The sequence below is a fragment of the Oncorhynchus mykiss genome, chromosome 3 (genome assembly GCF_013265735.2).
Source record: "Oncorhynchus mykiss isolate Arlee chromosome 3, USDA_OmykA_1.1, whole genome shotgun sequence".
NCBI classification, from domain to species: domain Eukaryota; kingdom Metazoa; phylum Chordata; class Actinopteri; order Salmoniformes; family Salmonidae; genus Oncorhynchus; species Oncorhynchus mykiss.
Genome location: NC_048567.1, coordinates 40,857,542 through 40,870,387, shown reverse-complemented (window position 1 = coordinate 40,870,387; position 12,846 = coordinate 40,857,542). Strand labels below are relative to the sequence as shown.

The following is a 12,846-nucleotide window of genomic DNA, read 5'->3' as shown; positions in this document are numbered from 1 at the left end:
CACTTTATTTAATGAAGAAATGGAGTGAGCTGGATTTAGTTACAGTGTTGCATGATGTGCCAGGGGTGTGCTGTGGGCCATAAGACTGGAGACCAGTCGCTGTGGATGCACACCAGTATCACCCAGCTGGTTGTGTGTGCATACGTGCGTGTGTGTTCAGTCTCATGCAGCTGGTTCATCCTATGCCTCTGCCAACCACATACCAGCACTCTTAGCTCTGTTCAGCATCACTGCTTAGACTTGGGAGCTCTGTTCAAATGTTTTATCCTGGTTATGGTTTGGGTTGAAACATGGTTGTGCTCATCTTATTTTCTTTTAAGTTATCTAGTTCAATACATTGATCGGACCGAGTTGTTTTATTTCCATACACTTATTTGTGTTGGAAGTCATGAGAATTTCAGAATAGCAATATCAAGTATGAAAAAGATAACGTTCTAACACAAACCCACAAACACTTACAGTGACTTGCGATACCCCCCTTAGCATTTTCCTATTTATTTGCCTTACAACATGGAATTAAAATGGATATTTAGGGGGTTTGTATCATTTGAATTACACAACATGCCGACCACTTTGAAGATGCAAAATATTTGTGTTGTGAAACAAACAAGAAATAAGACAAAAAAACTGAACTTGAGTGTGCATAACTATTCACCTCCCCACAACATGATGCTGCCACCATGCTTCACTGTGGGGATGATGTTCTCAGGGTGTTAAGGTGTTAGGATTGCGTCAGACATAGCATTTTCCTTGATGGCCAAAAAGCTAAATTTTAGTCTCATCTGACCAGAGTACCTTCTTCCATATGTTTGGGGAGTCTCCCACATGCCTTTTGGCGAGCACCAAATGTGTTTGCTTATTTTTTTCTTTAAGCAATGGCTTTTTTCTGGCCACTCTTCTGTAAAGCCCAGCTCTGTGGAGTGTACGGCTTAAAGTGGTCCTATGGACAGATACTCCAATCTCCGCTGTGGAGCTTTGCAGCTCCTTCAGGGTTATCTTTGGTCTATTTGCTGCCTCTCTGATTAATGCCCTCCTTGCCTGGTCTGTGAGTTCTGGTGGGTGTCCCTCTCTTGGCAGGTTCGTTGTGGTGCCATATTCTTTCATTTTTTTAATAACGGATTTAATGGTTCTCCGTGGGATGTTAAAAGTTTCTGATATTTTTTTATAACCCAACCCTGATCTGTACTTCTCCACAACTTTGTCCCTGACCTGTTTGGAGAGCTCCGTGGTCTTCATGGTGCCACTTGCTTAGTGGTGTTGCAGGCACTGGGGCCTTTCTGAACGTGTGTGTATATATATATATATATATATATATATATATATATATATATATATATATATATATATATATACACACACTGAGATCATGTGACACTTAGATTACACACAAGTGGACTTTATTTAACTAATTATGGGACTTCTGAGGGTAATTGGTTGCACCAGATCTTATTTAGGGGCTTAATAGCAAAGGAGGTGAAAACATATGCACACACCACTTTCCCATTTATTTTTAATTTTTTTTTTTTCATTTCACTTCATCAATTTCACTTCATCATACATTACATGTAATGCAAATACAAATCAATTTAATTTACAGGTTATAATGCAACAAAATAGGAAAAATGCCAAGGGGGGTGAATACTTTTGCATGGCACTTTATAAAGCCCACACTTGTAAATTGACCATGCCAACTAATGCACAAATCTTTCTAGTTCATTTTATTCAGCTCTTGTTTGTACATTTGCACATTTTGCTGTCTTCCAAAACCCTTAGTGAATTGTGTAGTTTTTTTTACACAAGTGGGCTGACCTGCAATTTACCTCCCACATCATTCTGAGCCCACGGGCATCTGGCCACATTACTATGCACAGCACTGATTGGCCTCAAGCCAAGACACTTTCAAAATGTGTTAGTCTTAGTAAATTGCCTGGAGGGAGTCTGCGTGGCGATGATCATATAATCAAGAGACCTGTCCCCCCTTCTCCTTCCTCCCTCCCTCGTTCTATCCTCCCGCTGTCGACTGTAATCCTCTTTGTCCTTCCCTTCCTTCCTCACTTTCTTCTACCAACCTGTGGGTTTTCTGAAATAAGGTGTTGTCCAAATATTTGACAACTAAACGAAGTGTAAATTGCAGATTGCAGTACATTTCTTAATCAATGCAATATGTATGTGTCTGTGGTTGAACTAAGGGTTCTTGCAATTTAAGGTTCTAAAAAACAGATGCCTAAGGTTTAGGCTTCTAAATATTTTGCTGTATGCTTGCCTGCCCTTGGCCCATAGTCACAATGTCTCAGAGTTGGAGTGCTGATCTAGGATTTAGATCATAAGGAATAAGATGATATGGAAAGGGGGGACCTGATCCTAGATTATCGCTCTACTCTGAGACACTTTGTGAATACAGGGCCAGATGAGGATCGTTTCTCTCCATGGGTTTGGCTCTTTAAAAAAAAGAAATCTGGACTTACCTTCAGTGAATGTATCTTCTTTTTTTTTGTGGGATTAAACCTTGGTCTCTTTATGTAGCATTCTAAAACAAATCCTTTAATAGAAGATGAGAAAAAAACATTTACATTTGGTTTAACTTTATTTCATCTTCAGTTCCAATAAAACAGTGTGAACCCCTGAGATAACACATTCCAGTTGCCCAATGTTCAGGTCTATTATTGATTTCAGGATAATTACTACTTACACAGGGAAGAAAGACACTAACAATATTGAACATGTCTTGTATTTATTCATGTTATAATATTATTAGAGATATTATTCTCATCTCAGACCCTATTAAGGTTAGATCATTTGTCAGTCTGTTGGAGAAAAACTCTAAAACCTTTTATAAGTGAGATATTGTATAATCACATTCATCAAGAGGTAATCTGCACTCATCATCACAGACTTAGGCTTGTCAAAGCAGATCCGCAACGCCATGCCAAATATAGTGGCGAGCTGATACGGAATACGTGTTGTGATGAATCATCTTCCTCTATATCCGCGTGTCCCTTCGCTCCTGCAGATAAGAGGGTTTAAGCTAGTATGTTTGATCTCTGTTGTGGTAAACCTTGGGTCAAAACAAGCAGGGGAGGAGATGAAGACTTCATAGCTGGCCCCTTGGCCCTGTCTGTGTGCCTTGAGGAAGCGACTGGAGGCCTGTAATCCTTCTGGTAATGACTTCAGTCTGCGCTTTGCTTTCAAATTTTTTAAAACTTTGTTTTGGTCTATCGGTCAATGCTGCTCAGAGAATAAGGGATTTAGCAGTGGAATAGTGTAGTAGCCTAATTTCCTGTGGAATATGGCCTTGCTTTAACGGCAGTTTCTCAGATAGGTTTCAATCCGCTTCAGGTAAAGTTGGTCCTCTGCCTATTTGCTATGGTTGAAAGTTACTTATTCATGCTATATTATTTTCTATAGTTGAAAGTTAGTCATTCAGAACTGGTTGCCGTGATTTGTACACTAATATTTACTTTGACCGTGCACTGTAATTTACATTCTCAAGCCTGTTTCAAGGCTTCTTGAAGTGGAAGTTATTTTCTAAAGGGATGACCACTAACCATGTCATGCAAACTGATCCTTAGTAGTCCATAGTCAGGTTTGTTTTTTTGCGTAGTATTGCATGTTCCCATAGTACTACATAACAAGTTGGTGGGTTTAGCTGACAAAATGTGCTTTGTTTGTTTACTGCCAGTGTCTCTCTAGCTCTCTCTCATATACACAAACCCACACATGGTTTGCGAAAGTATTCACCCCCTTGGCATTTTTCCAATTTTGTTGCCTTACAATATGGAATTAAAATATATGTATGGGGGTGTGTATCATTTGATTTACACAACATGCCTACCACTTTAAAGATGCAACATATTTTTTGCTGTGAAACAAACAAGAAACAAGACAAAAAAAATGGAAAACTTGAGCGTGCATAACTATTCACCACCCCTAAGTCAATACTTTTTAGTGCCACCTTTTGCAGAAATTAAAGCTGCAAGTCTATTGGGGTATGTCTCTATAAACTTGGCACATCTAGCCACTGGGATTTTTTCCTATTCTTCAAGGCAAAACTGATCCAGCTCCTTCAAGATGGATAGGTTCCGCTGGTGTACAGCAATATTTAAGTCATACCACAGATTCTCAATTTGATTGAGGTCTGGGCTTTGACTAGGCCATTCCAAGAGATTTAAATGTTTCCTCTTAAACCACTCGAGTGTTGCTTTAGCAGTATGCTTAGGGTCATTGTCCTGCTGGAAGGTGAAACTCCTTCCCAGTTACAAATCTCTGGAAGACTGAAACAGGTTTCCTCATGAATTTCCCTGTATTTAGCTCCATCCATCATTCCTTCAATTCTGACCAGTTTCCCAGTCCCAGCAGATGAAAAACATCCCCACAACATGATGCTGCCACCACCGTGCTTCACTGTGGGGATGATGTTCTCGGGGTGATGTGAGGTATTGGGATTGCACCAGACATAGCGTTTTCCTTGATGGCCAAAAAGCTACATTTTTGTCTCATCTGACCAGAGTACATTCTTCCATACATTTGGGGAGTCTCCCACATGCCTCTTGGTGAACACCAAATGTGTTTGCTTATTTCTTTCTTTAAGCAATGACTTTTTTCTGGACACTCTTCTGTAAAGCCCAGCCCTATGGAGTGTACTGCTTAAAGTGGTCCTATGGACAGATACTCCAATCTCCGCTGTAGAGCTTTGCAGCTCCTTCAGGGTTATCTTTGGTCTATGTGTTGCCCATCTGATTAATGCCCTCCTTGCATGATCCATGAGTTCTGGTGGGCGGCCCTCTCTTGGCAGGTTTATTGTGGTGCCATATTCTTTCAATTTTTTAATAACGGATTTAATGGTTCTCCGTGGGATTTTCAAAGTTTCTGATATTTTTTTATAACCCAACCCTGATCTGTACTTCTCCACAACTTTGTCCCTGACCTGTTTGGAGAGCTCATTGGTCTTCATGGTGCCGCCTGTTAGGGAGTGACTGTTGCTTAGTGTTGTTGCAGACTCTAGGGCCTTTCAGAACAGATGTATATATACTGAGATCATGTATTTTTGTTGGGCCAAACATTCTGTGTTTTCATTGATTACTACTTTGACAGAATGATTGTTGGGCCCTTATGCGAATATCCCATAAGCGTTAAGAATATGAACAGAAAAATATTAACACTGGTCTAGGAAACTATTTTATTAACGGCATCCCCGAAGAGTCAATCAGCCAAACCCTGCATATCGAGGATGATGGAGGAACGCACAGACATTCAAAGCTCTGGATACCTGGTTTACTGCCAAGTAAGCTGTAAGTGTTCATTTTTACTATGCATTTTGACTTTAGAATCCCACAGCAACACTGCAATTTGTGATAAAGCAGTAGCACGCTGGTCTGAAACAGAAAAGGGCATGCGAACAATAAAGGCCCCCACGTCGCTTGTTCAATTCAGCTGAAAGTATGTAAAATTTGGTTAAACACCCTTGGAGGGTGGCAGGTTGCTTTCTTGTAATAAAATGGAGTTTGAATTTCAGTGACCTCAGGCTCCCATCAGGCCTATGTGAATGTGGTGTCTGCTTCCTGCTGAGTCGGAGCAATTGAGCTTTATGGGTACAGCCAATATGATATCATAGGAAAACTTCACCATGTTACGTTTTTGCCACAATACAATGCAATACATTGCATTCAATGGGAAAATATGAGCGTCACAGGGTTGACACTTTTTTCAACACATTGCAGGGCAATGGTAAAAGATCAGTGTCAACCAATTGATGCTTATGTCAATACATTCCAGCTAATGGGAAAATATTATGATATATTAAGTATGAAAAGATTAGACTCACAGACAGACAGAAATGTCTCTTTCTATTCTCTAATCTGCTTCTCCCCCCGATTCTTTCTTTCTTTCCCCTCCCTCCCTCCCTCCCCTTCTCTTTGACTCCCTGTGTCTCTTTCACTCTCCCTCCCTCCTCTCGTTCTTTCTCTCTAATCTCTCTTTCTACCTCATATCTCCTCCTCTGTCTCTCGCTCTCCCTCCTTCACCCTCTCTCTCACTCCCTCTCCCTTTCTTTCACCCCCTCCTTCTCTCCCCCTTCTCTCTCTCCCTCCTCCAGGAAATCGTTCAGCCTTCTTCTTTAACTCACTTCCCCTCTTCTCATCTTTGTTTCCCTTCTGATAGGCAGACAGACATGCACAGACAGACAGACAGACAGAGAGACAGGCAGGTAGACACACAGGCAAGCAGACAGATGTAGGCAGACAGACAGACATACAGTTTGAAGTCCCCAACATTTTTTTGGACCAATATCCTCTTAAAAACGTATTCTAACAAGGCTCTTGCTTTCCGGAACTGCAATGGAGATTAAAAAAAATGCTTTTGGTTCAATTTAATTTCATACACCAGGTCATGGCAGCCCCCCCGGTCCGAAATTTGGGCATATTCAACCTTTTTAACCCTTTGAAATCTCCGCTATGAACCGCCAATTAAGTCACTTCCTGTAATTGCAGGAAGCTGATAGTCAATGTACGTCCTGGGGACATTTCAGACGACGGAAGACAGTGTTTCCTGTTGCCCCTCAAGCGGTAGGTCGGCAATCCCGGAACAGTTATAAATAATTTGTATACTGCAAAATGACCGCAAGAATCCCAAACATAGTATATCACAAAACCAGAATAATTTCAAGCCTTGATGACATTGGGATATGATCACATTTGCCTCTCTATTTATGCGTGGGAATACTTGGGAACAGGTTAACTAAATTAAACTCACTTTGAGCTGATTTCCTGGTGATTTTACAGTCTTATCTCCAACAGTGAAAATTATAAAATATATTCAGTATAGACACTGAACAAAAATAAAAACGCAACATGAAAAGTGTTGGTCCCATGTTTCATGAGCTGAAATAAAAGATCCCACAGTATGCACAAAAATCTTATTTCTCTCAAATGTTGTGAACACATTTGTTTACATTCCTATTAGTGAGCTTTTTTTTTTTTGTGGCATATCAAGAAGCTGGCATATCAATTGACCTGACTGCAGTGGACAAATGCCCACCTTCCATGGCCACTGACACGCTGGTCAAGTGTGCTACTCACGGATGAATCCCGGATTCAACTGTACTGGGCAGGTGTCAGGCAGCGTGTATGGCATCATGTTCGCGCACTGTTTGCTGATGTTAACTTTGAGAACAGAGTGCCCAATGGTGGCAATGGGGTTATGATATGGGCAGGTGTAAGCCACAGACAACAAACACAATTGTATTTTATCAATGGCAGTTTGAATACACAGTATAGACCAGGCTCCCTGAACATAAAGGCTGACGTGCTGTGCGTTCGTTATGACACGGAGGATCGGTCCACAGAGTCTACTCCCATCCTTCCAGCCTCGAGGCTGATGGCACCAGTGGTATGGGAGGTGGACTCAGACATCGAGCGGGCGTTACCGGCGGAGCCTGCGCCTCCTCAGTGTCCGGCTGGGCGTAAGTACGTGCCACTTGGTGTTCGGGACCAACTGATTCGGTGAGCTCACACCCTACCCTCCTTGGGTCATCCTGGGGAGGCGAGGACAGTGCGGGGCCTCAAGGGGAAGTAATGGTGGCCCACCTTGGCTAGGGACGTTAGGGTTTATGTCTCTTCCTGTTCGGTGTGTGCCCAGAGTAAGGCTCCTAGGCACCTTCCTAGAGGGAAGTTACAACGGCCATGGTCTCACTTATCAGTGGATTTCCTGACCGATCTCCCCCGTCTCAGGGGAACACTACGGTTTTGGTGGTTGTGGATCGGTTTTCTAAGTCCTGCTGTCTCCTTCCATTGCCAGGTCTCCCCACAGACCTACAGACTGCGGAGGCATTATTCACCCACGTCTCTGGGTATCTCAGGATATCGTCTCTGATTGGGGTCCCCAGTTCATGTCCCGGGTATGGAGGGCGTTCATGGAGCGTCTGGGGGTCTCGGAAGCCTGACCTCCGGTTATCACCCCGAGAGTAATGGGCTGGTGGAGAGAATGAACCAGGAGGTGGGTAGGTTTCTGAGGTTGTATTGCGAGGACCAGCCCAGGGAGTGGTCTAGGTACGTCCTATGGGCGGAGTTGGCCCAAAACTCACTCCGTCACTCCTCGACAACCCTATCTACGTTCCAGTGTGTGTTGGGCTACCAGCCGGTCCTGGCACCTTGGCATCTGAGTCAGACCAAGGCTCCTGCGGTGGAGGAGTGGGTGCAGCGCTCCACAGAGACCTGGAGGGCCATCCAGGAATCCCTCAAACAAGCCAGTGGACGGCAGAAGAGGAGTGCTGACTGCCACCGCAGTGAGGCCCCCGTGTTTGTATCTTGGGACAGGGTCTGGCTCTCGACCCGAAACCTACCCCTCTGCTTGCCCTGCCGGAAGCTGGGGCCGCAGTGTGTGGGGCCCTTCAAAGTCCTGAGGAGGATAAATGAGGTGTGTTATAGATTACAACTCCCTTCCTATTATCGCATTAACCCCTCGTTTCATGTGTCTCTCCTCAAGCAGGTGGTAGCTGGTCCCCTGCAGGACGGTGAGGTTCCGGGGGCCCCTCTGGACATCGAGGGGTTCCCGGCGTACACGATACGGGCCATTCAGGACTCGAGACTGAGGGGCCTGCAGTACCTCGTGGACTGGAAGGGGTATGGTCCGGAAGAGAGGTGCTGGGTACCGGTGGGGGACATCTTGGATCCGTCACTGTTGAATAATTTTGCACGCCCAATTTTTCAGTTTTTGATTTGTTAAAAAAGTTGGAAATATCCAATAAATGTCGTTCCACTTCATGATTGTGTCACACTTGTTGTTGATTCTTCACAAAAAAATACAGTTTTATATCTTTATGTTTGAAGCCTGAAATGTGGCAAAAGGTCGCAAAGTTCAAGGGGGCCGAATACTTTCGCAAGGCACTGTACAACTGAAACTGTACACGACTGTCCATGTGTGTGTATTTTGCTGAACTGTTTAAGTTCCCCGTGTTTGGGTCGTTTGTTTGGGTTGGCGTCGTTTCACCGGTGTGGTGTATTAAAAGCAGCGCTAACCTGAACTCTCTGCATCCTGCGCCTGACTTCTTCCTCCACTACACCCCGGGCGTTACATAGCTAGACTAATTTTGATTAAAAAAAAGAGATTACGTTCAAATGGCTCTCCTGTGAGGTAGTGACCCGCGACATACACCTAGTTTCTTGAAACGGGTCACTATGTCAGGAATTTGTCGGGTCGAGGTTAGGGGGAGTATTATTTAAAATGTTGTTTGAAGAGGTAGGGTTTCAGATGTTTTCAGAAGATGGGCAGGGACTTTGCTGTCCTAGCTTCGGGGGAAACTGGTTCCACAATTGGTGTGCCAGATTAGAAAAGGGCTGAGAGGGAGCTGCCCTCCTGTAGGGGTGGGAGGGCCAAGAGACTTGGTGGAAGAATGGAGTGCTCGGGTTGGGGTATAGGGTTTTCGCATAGCCTGAAGCTATGGAGGGGCAGTTACACTTGCTGTTCCATAGGTAAGGAACATGGTCTTGTAGTGGATACAAGCTTCAACTGGAAGCCAGTTGAGTGTGCGGAGGAGCTGGGTGACTTGAGAGAACATGGGAAGGTTGAAAACCAGGTGGGCTGCTATGTTCTGGATAAGTTGCAGGGGTTTGCTGGCGCACGCTGGAGCCCAGCTAACAGCAAGTTGCAGTAGTCCCGACGGGAGAGAACAAGTGCCTGGATTAGGACCAGCGCCGCTTCCTGTGTGAGGTAGGGTCATACTTTACAGATGTTGTAGAGCAAGAACCTACAGGAGCGGGTCACTGCTTTGATGTTTGCAGACAGAAAATGACATGTGTTGTCCAGGGTCATGCCAAGGTTCTTTGCACTCTGGGAGGTTGACACTGTGGAATTGTCAACCATGATGGAGAGGTCGATGGAGAGGCCGTCCTCAGGAGGAATGGCAGTTCCGTCTTGTTGAGCTTGAGGTAGTGGGCTGACATTCAAGATGAGATATCTGCAAGGCACGCAGCGATGTATGTCGCCACCTGGGTGTCAGAAGGGGGAAAGGAGAAAATTAGTTGTGTGTCATCCGCATAGCAATCATAGGAGAGACAATGAGAGGATATGACGGAGCCAAGTGACTTGGTGTATAGGGAGAAGAGGAGAACTAATGACCACACAACCACTGACCAAAACAACACAACTATAGACCACAACTTCTGACCACAACTACTGCACACTCCTATTGACAAATACTGAGCACAACCACACAACTGCTGACCACAAAACATTTAGACCATAACTACTGCACACAACTCCTGACCACAACCGCACTACAGACCATAACTGCTGACCACAACTATTTAACACAAGTACTGAATATAACTCCTGACCACAACTAATGAGCACGACCACTAAACTACTGACCACAACCACACTACTGACCATAACCACACAACTACTGACCACAACTACTGACCACTCTCGATATGAAAGTAAAGTTTCAAATAACAGCAGCATTAGGTGGAAATACTCTTACTAGACAGATGGAAATGTATACTGTCTGGAAAATGTACCTTTTAGTGTATTAATAACATCAGTCTGGCCATTCTCTCATCAACCTAAGAGACATTTCAAAATAAACAATCTGGAATTCATGTTTCTTTTGATATGAAAACATCAAGAGCATTGCTTTGGTGGAGGATAAACACAAACACAGTTAACCAACCTATTGTGGAAAAATGTACATGTACTGCAAACTAACAGTGGTTATGTATAGCATGATCTGGCAGAATGAATTATTCCACAGCAGTCGACTGTATATCATTGCTTCAAGTCCTTAGGAAAATATGAAGTAATTTCTATGTATTATTTCTTAAGTGTTATTACATACATCTAATCCCAGAGACCGACCCAAAACAACTTTGTCGCCGCAGGAGTGATAGATGGAACGGCCTCCTGATCAGACTTAGAAGGCGAGCACAGCACCCACTGCTTCCGAGCATATTAGTCACCAATGTGCAGTCTTTAGACAACAAGGTGGATGAAATTAGGGCACGAGTTGCCTTCCAGAGAGACATCAGAGATTGTAACGTTCTCTGTTTCATGGAAACATGGCTCACTCAGGATATGTTGTCAGAGTCGGTACAGCCTCCGGGTTTCTTAATGTGTCGCGTCAACAGAAACAAACATCTCTCTGGTAAGAAGAATAGCAGGCTGTATGCCTCATGATTAACAACTCATGGTGTAACAATACAGGAACTCAAGTCCTTTTGTTCACCTGACCTAGAATTCAATACAAACAAATGCCGACCGCATTATCTCCCAAGAGAATTCTATTCGATTATAGTCACAGCCGCGTATACCCCCCCCCCCCCCCCCCCCCCCAAAGCAGATACCTTGACCGCCATGAAAGAACTTCACACAATATATCCTGAGGATGCATTTATTGTAGCTGGGGATTTTAACAAAGCTAATTTGAGAACAAGGCTAACTAAATTCTACCAGCACATCGACTGAGGTACACGCTCGAGAAAAACACTGGACCACTACTACTCTAACTTCCTTGATGCCTACAAGGCCCTCCCCCACCCACCCTCCCTTCGGCAAATCCGACCACAACTCCATCTTGCTTGTACCATCCTACAGGCAATGCTGGTGTGACCAATCGGAAGTCGATTTATATGCTGACTCGTTGAGTGAGTTTATTAGGACATGCATTGGAGATGTTGTACCCACTGTGACTATAAAAACCTACCACAACCAGAAACCGTGTATAGGTGGCGGAATTTGCGCAAAACTGAAAGCGCAAACCCCGCATTCAACCATTGAAAGAGGTCAGGGACTAAAACAAGAAAACCAGCCACGTCACGAACATCGTCTTGCTTCCAGACAAGTTAAACACCTTCTTTCCTCGCTTTGAGGATAATACCGTGCCACTGACGCGGCCTGCTACCAAGGACTGTGGGCCCACCTCTCCTTCTCCATGGACGATGTGGGTAAAACATTTAAACATGTTAATCCTCGCAAGGACTCTGGCCAAGACAACATCCCTAGCCACATCCTCAGAGCATGCGCAGACCAGCTGGTTGGTGTATTTAAGGACATGCTCCCTATCGCAGTCTGCTGTCCTCACATGCTTCAAGATGGCAACCATTGTTCCTCTACCAAAGACGGCAAAGATAACTGAACTATATGACTGACTATAGCCCTGTAGCACTCACTTCTGTCATCATGAAGTGCTTTGAGAAACTAGTCAAAGATCGTATACAGTATATATTCATTAACTATAGCTCAGCATTCAACACCATAGTACCCTCCAAGCTCATTATTAAGCTTAAGGCCGTGAGTCTCAACCGCGCCCTGTGCAACTGGGTCCTGGACTTTCTGACGGGCCGCCCACAATTGGTGAAAGCAGGAAACAAGATCTACACTTCGCTGATCCTCAACACTGAGGCCCCACAAGGGTGTGTGCTCAGCACCCTTCTGTACTCCCTGTTCACCCATGACTGCGTGGCCACGCACGCCTCCAACTCAATCATCAAGTTGCAGACAACACAACAGTAGTGGGCTTTATTACCAACAACGACGAGACATCCTACAGGGAGGAGGTGATGGCACGCAGAGTGTGATATCAGGAAAACAACCTCTCACTCAACGTCAACAAAGGAGATGATCGTGGACTTCAGAAAACAGCAGAGGGAGCACCCCCCTATCCACATCTACTGGACAGTAGTGGAGAAGGTGGAAACTGAAATGGTCCAACCACACAGACAGAGTGGTGAAGAAGGCGTAACAGCGCCTCTTCAACCTCGGGAGTCTGTAAAAATGTGTCTTGTCACTGAAAACCCTCACTAACTTTTACAGGTGCACAATCAAGAGCATCCTGTCTGGCTGTACCACCGCCTGGTA

General features: G+C 44.4%; 1 pseudogene; it reads right to left on the bottom strand.

Moving 5' to 3' along the window:
• Window positions 1–9,207: 9,207 nt before the first annotated feature.
• LOC118944668 lies at window positions 9,208–12,091 on the bottom strand (annotated as a pseudogene).
• Window positions 12,092–12,846: the final 755 nt, after the last annotated feature.